The following is an 8,922-nucleotide window of genomic DNA, read 5'->3' on the forward strand; positions in this document are numbered from 1 at the left end:
GAAAAAAACCGTCCTCAAAAGCTTATCGGCTTTTTTCGATTTCCATGGGATCCCCTACTCTAACTTCTTGGTGACAATGGGACTGCTACGGACTCCTTTATACATTTTGTATTTTCTATTCTGGCTGTCATGATGACGATGAGTTGTTGATTACATGTATTGTGTCTAGTGAAAAGTCGACTTTACTAGCGGAAAATAATTAGTGATTTGTGATAGCCGTAACGAACCCGGAACAGCATCAGGGACCAGCTTCTTTCAAACAAAAAAATAATTTTCAAAATCGGTGCACAATTGATGGAGAAATCGGTGAAGACAGTGGCGGATACGCCCTAAGGCCCAGTAGGCCCGGGGCTAGAGCGGCCAGATTTTAGGAGCGGTCAATCGTAACAAAAAATTCGCTGATGATAACAATAAATAACTAAATATTCTAAAGGCTCATGCACCGCATCGTGTAACAATAGTCTTCCTAAATCATTTACCTACGTACATTTTATGTATAAAATATAGACATGTCAATTATTATGATGAGCGCTGAGAAAGGGGTGGCTGGTACTGACTACATGGCCCGGGGCCTACAGCGGCCAACACTGCAAATCCGACACTGAGTGAAGACACTTGCGCACTAGTGAGGCACATCTTTTACGCATTGTTGCGTAAACAATCAACGCGTGCCGATGCGAACATCCCCGTCGCACTGTAGTGTCGAGGCAGACCCAACAATACCCTTAAAGCATTGTTGTTGTTGAGGGAATTGTAAGCTACATTGGTGTATTTAGCCCACAGGTTACACGTGTAAAATGATGCACAGTAGGCTCTGAAAAGTGTGAGTTTAACCTCATTAGAACACCGTGCAAATGTGCGAGCAATCATGTTCGCTCGTCGCGAAAATGTCCTCCTTTTCCTCTCAACATCGTCATTGTCCTTGAGGTCGGCCGCAATTATGTGTCCTAGATATTAATATTATAAAGTGATCCTTGTGACATTTCGGATTCGGAAATGATACGAATCGGACGTGGTGCGAAACACAGTTTGCTGACATTACTGCTTGGCGGCAGAAATAGGTAAGGTGGCAGTACTACACTGGACTAACCCTTTCGCAAGGAGCTCTACTCCACTAAATTTATCATTACTACTGCTATTAAGATGTGTCATTATCTTCCGACGGTTAAGGTTTTCCGAAGACTACGGGCTCGACGGCAAGACCAGGGCACAGCGGGCGTTCGGGCCAAGCCCTCCGCCAGTGACACGCCTTTGCAGGCGTCGCTGGCGGACCCGGACTTGGGTACAAACTCGCTGGGGTTTGTGGTTAGCTGCAGAGACGGACATGTTTGTCTGCCCCGCTCTTGCATGTCTCTGGGGCGTCTGTCTCGTGAACATCTACCGCGTCTTATTAGCGGTCTAGGTGAAGGCCTGAAGCGAGGAGACGCGCGGGACACGTGAGTTGCCCTTTAAGTTGGAAGCTATGTTCGGACATTGTCGCAGGACACTACGTCTAGCATCTCCGGCACTAGCCCGGAGAGCTAGTAGAGGATTTAAGCTAGATATCCTCCGGTCCCTCCAGCCGCTTAGGTTATTGGGAACTGGAGAGACGTCGTTTTTCGGCGACGGGAAGTGAACGTGCCTTACAGCTCCGCCACTAATGAGGAGATTTGGTAGTGGACTCAGAGTCGACAGCTTAGCGGTGGCAACCGCTAGTAGTGCAATAGCAAACGGGAAGTGAGCGTGCCTACAGCTCCGGTACCTAGCTGGAAAATAGGGAGGGTACTGTACGTGCACCCGAGGCAGCTCACCCGAGGCTCTAGCCTCTCGAAGAACCGGATGAAGTCAAGTGACAGAGGTCTGTGACAACCCTGTACACTGGCTGATCTGGGGTCAGAACCTGAACTTATAAGGTTCCTGTGCGCGCATAGGTTATAGTGCACTTCTCGTATGTTCTCGTGCCCTCAGGGTAGGTATGGAGGGTCACTATAATCAAAACTAACGTAGAAAGATAAAGCGCTTCCTATTAAGATTTAATGATTGATTGTAGTCATTGACTTACAATTATATGGACGTAGGGTCCGCGCTAAAAAGTGTCCGAACTTATAGGACGTTAAAATCGTATACAGAGTGTCATTCACGCTTTAGTCTTCGTTTGTTCGATTGACAGCGAAGCAAGCAAAATTAGACAGTACTGCGATGACATTACAATTTAAATTCAACATTTTAGCTTTTTCATATTCCTTTACATGTCACTACGTTCAAATATGTAGGTTGACTTGAGACATTTTTTTCGTGGTTTTTGTATTAGACCCGTCGTCCATTTATTTGTAAGTCAATGATCGTAGTATATTAAACATTCTTTCTAACTATATTTAATTAACCGACTTCAAAACAGTTCTCAATTCGACGCATGTTTTTTTTTCTGATTATTGCCCTCTTCTTCTTCTTCCAAAAAAATTAAATTTTAAATACCCAACCGACGTTAGTAAGAGCGTTAATGTTTAATGACCCATAAACGGCATTGGAACGTATAAGGATTATAGATTGACAAAGAGGTAGATAAATATACCTATATGCAAGCCAAAATTATGATATAATTTTTAATTTACATTCCTTACAATGAACCGTAGCTGGAGCTTTGGGGTGTGCCCCCGCCCTTTCAAAGGGGATGGGGGGGCACTTGACTAATTCTTGGCGTAATAAATACATGTTACCCCACGCGGTAAAGGTCGCGTCACGCGATGCAATGATTGCTTTTTTTACATATATATATAGAGGATATAGGCAGTAAGTAATCTATGTACATCGAGTATATAAACAGAAATAGAAACAAAATAAGGGCCATCCATCCCTGGCAACTTTTCAGGCAAATGGGCCTTAATTACTTTTAAATATGAACTCTAGTTTGCACTGAAATCACAAATGTTCTGATCTTGTGTTCGACAATTTGTGTACTCAAGAATTAATAATTACTGTTAATGGAGATTTAATAAGTGATGATTTCCGTTCATATAGAGAACGAAATATAATATAGAAACGATTTATTACAATAAACAATAGGAATTTGTTTAAAATGGTTTTATTGCATCGTAGGACAAAACTACACATCTAGGAAGTCAAAGTTGGATATTGAAGTAATTCTAGTTGTGCCATGTAAAAATAATGAAGTAGGTAACTGACTTTTTATTACAGTAATTCTTCTTAGCGGACTAAATAAGTTTTAACAACAACTCTATATCACTCCTTGTATCTATATTCATACAAATGTATCTATGTATGTGGAATATATTTTTCCGACTATTGGCTATAAAATTATGGTTTTACGTATTTACAAAACAAACTGTGCATAAGTTGTTTAAAGTTTCATTTAATTTCTAACTAAACTCAGTCTTTAGTCATTGTAGCTACAAAATTGTTTATTTTTTTGTTTTTGGCTTCTTTCAGAGTTTGCCATAGTTGCTTCTAGATGAAAACAGCTTTGCAGAGAGCCGTTTGACCCAATTCATATTTTAAATTGACTTTTTTATTTATTTAGTGACCATTGACTCAAGCCTGTTAGTGGAAATATGAGAAATTAACATTACCATGTGAAAATCGATTTTTCTATTTTGTGCCATGAGATTTTGGGGCACTTGTACCTTATCTGATACGTGATACCTTATCCGAATGTTACCTTATCTGTATAACGTTAAATGTTACACTGCTTTTGCAGTACTTACGGGATATCTATTATCTAAAAAAACAGAAGCAAAAAGGATTGAATCATGTTTCCACTTTAGACTGTAACCCAGTTTATTTGAGTCTTGTATATTTTAAATTTATCGTAAATACTCATTGACTTACAATTATATGGACGCCGGGTCCGCGCTAAAAAGTGTCCGAACTTATAGGACGTTAAAATCGTACACAGAGCGTCATTCACGCTTTAGTCTTCGTTTGTTTGACTGATAGCGAAGCAAGCAAAATTAGACAGTACTGCGATGACATTACAATTTAAAAGCTTTTTCATATTCCTTTACATGTCACTACGTTTAAATAGGTTGACTTGGGACATTTTTTTCGTGGTTTTTGTATTTGTATTTTGTATCGTCCATTTATTTGTAAGTCAATGTAAATACTATAAAAAAACTATAATGCTATTTCTATTCCTTTTTTAAAATACTTTCTATGTTTATTATTTCTCATATATCAATTAAAACCTAGAATACAAGGTTATGAAATAAATTTTTTTAAATAACTATGGACCTGCGCAAAATTTATCAATGTATATTATAAGCTATTTTTTCATTTGGAATTATGTTTAATCTAAATAAAAAACAAGAAAAGTGTATCAATAGATCGCTGACAGACGGCCGCCATTGCAAAAAACATCTTTGACGTAAAAGGACGCGCTTTCGTTTTGCTTGTATTTATAATGAAAAGATATAATACAATTTATAACAATCACTATGGAGTCTCATTTCAATGTGTGCTATGAAGATCTCATTATAAGGTATGCCGCGACGCCGCGACGCTCCGAGGCCTTTTTTTATAATATCAAGTGACGGGACGAACAAGTCGTGCGCCTAATGTTAGGCGACACGCCTGTCTATAACAGTTACACTGCCACTCAGAGCTTGAAATCACAGATATCTGAGGGACACTGTCGCTGTGCCCGTCACCCTGAGACATAAGTTGACAAGTCCCATGCGCCTGTAATTTAATTAGCACTCTTACCTTTCAAAACCGGAGCGCAGCTCACATTCCTGCGTGGCGGCAGAAATATTGAAGGTACAGCAACAATAAGAAATGAATAAAATCCTCGTCAAAAATAATCATAGGACATTATGTAATTTTCTTATAACAATTATTATTAATTTATTTTTGGAAGATTTACAGCGAACTTTTGACAATAAATATATTTTAAGTAACAGGTTAAAATGCTAATTACAAATTTCCAGAAGTAGCACAAAAATAAGTTACTAAGTTTTTAGTCAGCAGAAACTAAAACATTATTATTGAAATGTAAACAATATTATATTATTTTACGCATTGAGAACAGGTACACTTGCTAATAGAGGGGGAGCCCAACAACACGCACATCTTAAAGACAGGACACAAAATAATGAGAGATAGGTACTCGAGCTTATACTGGTACTGAACAGACCCATGTCAATAGACGAAAAATAGATTTTGCCTATAATTAATTGGTCTTTGTCCCGGGCACACACAACACCAGTCGACACCTGAGAGGCTGGTTAGTCCTAAAGGATATTTTAGACAATAATTCCGATTTTACGGTTTATTATGTTATACATATAAGAAGGAAATGTCATTTACTTTTCGCCTACAAAATGATACGCTTACAATCCTCCTCATTATTACAAATCTTATAAAACTAACTTACTGTATCCAATTTGTCTACACTATGCTAAGCACCTTTGAATGCCTTAACCGAGCGGAGCAATTATTCCTGCCAGCTAATACTAATTAAGCAGCGGGGCCACCTCAGGCGCTGTACAATCTTCTATAACTCAGAGTGATATTACAATCAATCGCTATTTCATGTTGTATTTACTAAAAAAACTAACTCATTAAATAAATTTTGATTCAGAGCATATTCCAGTCAAATTCGACATAGAATGTTAAATAACAAAACGTTTCTAGGCAATCAATGATGGCAGATGTAAAGAACATTTTTAACCGACTTCAAAAAAGGAGGAAGTTCTCAATTCGACTGTATGTTCTTTTTTTTTTTGTACGTATGTTACGCGATAACTCCGGTATTTGTGAACCGATTTTCATGATTCTTTTTTTGTTGGAAAGGGGGTACTTCCATAGTGGTCCCATTTCATTTTGAAGAAAATCATCCACTTCGAAGGGTGGCTGTCCACGCATGAAGATTCACTTTATAAATAGCGCCTAACTTTAATTTATGAGCAATTACTTTAATGGTTGATTTAGCTATTCCTTCCATTCAAGGCGTTTTTCTCTCAATATACTTTGAGTAGTGTCGTAGTGAGAACCTATTTTTATTATCTCCTGTGTCAAGTCCTGTATAGTGGTGAACTAGGGGATATTTCAATAAAACTTAGTAATTCCACGTTTTGAGGTCGGTTTTTTTAGTACTCTGTACTGAGATTATTGGATTGTGCTAATTATTTAGTCTAGTAAGTTGTGCTCACGGCCTGCTCTCGTAATTTTAATTTAAATAGCTAAGTAGGTAATTGGATTACATAGATCTAATACTTATCTGGCCAATTGTTATAACGATTGCAAAGTTCCTATTGATAATATATGATTTATGACTAAAGTAATAAAGTTTCTGGGGCCTACCTTACCAAAAACAATCTTATTTCAATGTATTAAATCATTACTCATATTCGTACCATGACCAACCTGTCAACCAACAAAAAAGTAATGTATTATTGCAAAAGTGATTGAAAGAACGAATGATTTCCCAATATTGTCTATTCCTTACTAAAAATAGGAAAGAGATAACGCTATGTGAACTACATAATGCCATCTCTTTCTTTTTGATCTTCCGAATCGTCTTACTGTAGTATAATATTTAAGTACTTAATGTTATTTACGTTCAGAGAATTTTAACTGCCAAAAAAAGTGTGTAATAATGAAATCTATTCAAATTACATTGTTTTCAATTATTTTTCCGCATTTTCATGAAGAAAAATAAATAAAACAAGCTGAGTAGCTGTCAGCTTCGGCGAGGAGCATATAAATGGCGCTGTTATAATTTTACGAAATAAACATCACGTATTTTTATTTAACGAAAAATTATTCACTATGTGCTAAATATTAAATAAAAAAATAAACAAAATATTGAAGAGATATGTGTAAATAAATAAGTTCAACTTAACTTTTAATCATTACAAATCAATATTAAGACAATAAAACTGAAAATAATATTGTTTCAATTGCATACGTGTAACTATTTTAAGGTTGCTAAATTTGACATAAGCCGCGTCATAGTACGAACTGAGAGAATGAATAGTGACAAAGCTGCCAATAAAACATCTTAGTTTTAACATTACAATAAGCTTAGTTTAAGCGCGTTATGGTACGAAAAGTCAATGTAAGGTTAAAGTAATATTGTTTTAAGAGGTTGTGGTAGGCCCCCTGATACCTATTAATACTTACTGCTAGATAGTAGGTAGTGGTCAATGAGTACATACCAGAAATACAGACGACATAAGGACCATCCATCCCTTGCAACAGGTAACTTTAACTGCCTCCGTGGCCGAACGGTTACCATACCGGACTGCCACGCAGAGGTCCCCGGGTTCGATTCCCGGGCCGGGAGAAATATTTGTATGGCCTACATTTATTTCTCTCGTGAGTTTGGGTGTAATTTGTGGTTGTCTATGTGTGTGTCCATGGCACCCGCGACACAGGGTTTCCCTAGTGCGAGGCTATGTTGTGTGCATTTAAAAAAAAAAAAAAAAAAAAACTTACATACATACATGTACTTCTTTTTTTTGGCATCGGGGTAGGCAGAGACAACAGTCTTCCACTTGCTTCGGTCCTGACACACATCTTTCGCCTCATCAACACGCATCAATGCTTTCATACAAGCTCATCGTTTAAGGGCAACAGGTAAATGGGCCTTATACCACTTTTAAATATCAATTCTCGTTTCCGCTGAAATCACAAATTAGAAAGCTGTAATAGTACAGCGCCAACAACTGACCTATGTGTACGTCTCCGTATATTCCAAAAATATTCTGTATTTATTGTAATAACGAAAATATCTCTAACAATGCGGGCTGTTCCATTCGGTGGTTTGGGAACAGCAAAATATCTAATTACAAAATAAACGAAATTACATTCAATCGGTAATTAAATATTAAATATGCAATTTTGCTATTTTCGTCCATTATAGCAATGCTCAAGTTAAACTGGTCAATTTGGAGGGAAACAATTGACGACACCCGTCAATTGTTTCGAAGTCGGGTTAGCCAATCGGAGCGCAGTTATTACACATATGACTCATATAATAATTATCGTCTGCTTAAAAAAATAATTATCAAAATCGGTTCACAAATACCGGAGTTATCGCATAACATACATACAAAAAGAAATTCAGTCGAATTGTCAACTCTCTCTTTTTTTGAAATCGGCTATAAATAAAGATTTAAATGATCTAAGTCAAAATTTCATGTATCATATTGTACTTTTGTATATTTTTAATAAAAAACAATATCAGAGTTGTTTATATAGAGTTTAAGGGGACATTATATTAACATGGACTTTCTATTATTAAAGACAAAACAAAGACGAGGGATATGTTGAAGATATTGTGTACGTATTTATTATATAATTATATGCGTTAAACCTTAACGCCTTCAAAAAAAATTATAGCAAAATAATTTATAGTAATTGAGCTCAATAGAAACTGTAAGGTTATTTCGCCACTACAGTCACCTGGTTCCGTGGTGTAGTGGTTATCACATCTGCTTTACACGCAGAAGGCCGCCAGTTCGATCCTGGCCGGAATCATTAATTTTGCATTTTTTGTTTTTTTAATGTAAATTTTTGATTGTTTATGTTATTTTATCTTTTTACGTAATTTTTATTTTAGTTACCGTAGTAATTTATTTTTAAGGTGATGTAACAATGACGTACAGAGTCGCACAAGATGAGAGCTCGTCTGAATGTCGAAAAGCCCAAATAGATGTAAATTGAAGACGGTTAACAAAAAACTTGATTTTAACCGACTTTTAAAAAGTGAAAGCTCTCAATTCGACTCAATTTTTTGTGTAAGTATGTTACGCATTTATGAACCGATTTTGATGATTCTTTTTTTTGTTAGATTAGATTCTTTTTAGTTGCTAGGGTCCTGCCAGAACACCAGTGTCGCGGGCAGCCGCGTCATTTTTGCTGCGCCAGCGCCTTTTTCACTGCCATGACTTCCAAGTGTAATATTAGTAGATAAGAATATCA

General features: G+C 36.8%; 1 non-coding gene across 1 annotated transcript; it reads left to right on the top strand.

Moving 5' to 3' along the window:
- Positions 1–8,405: 8,405 nt before the first annotated feature.
- Trnav-uac lies at positions 8,406–8,478 on the top strand. The gene has a single exon. It is a non-coding gene; the product is annotated as a tRNA-Val (tRNA).
- Positions 8,479–8,922: the final 444 nt, after the last annotated feature.

This window comes from Hyposmocoma kahamanoa, unplaced genomic scaffold, assembly GCF_003589595.1.
Source record: "Hyposmocoma kahamanoa isolate Upper Pololo Valley unplaced genomic scaffold, ASM358959v1 84, whole genome shotgun sequence".
Taxonomy (NCBI): Eukaryota; Metazoa; Arthropoda; class Insecta; order Lepidoptera; family Cosmopterigidae; genus Hyposmocoma; species Hyposmocoma kahamanoa.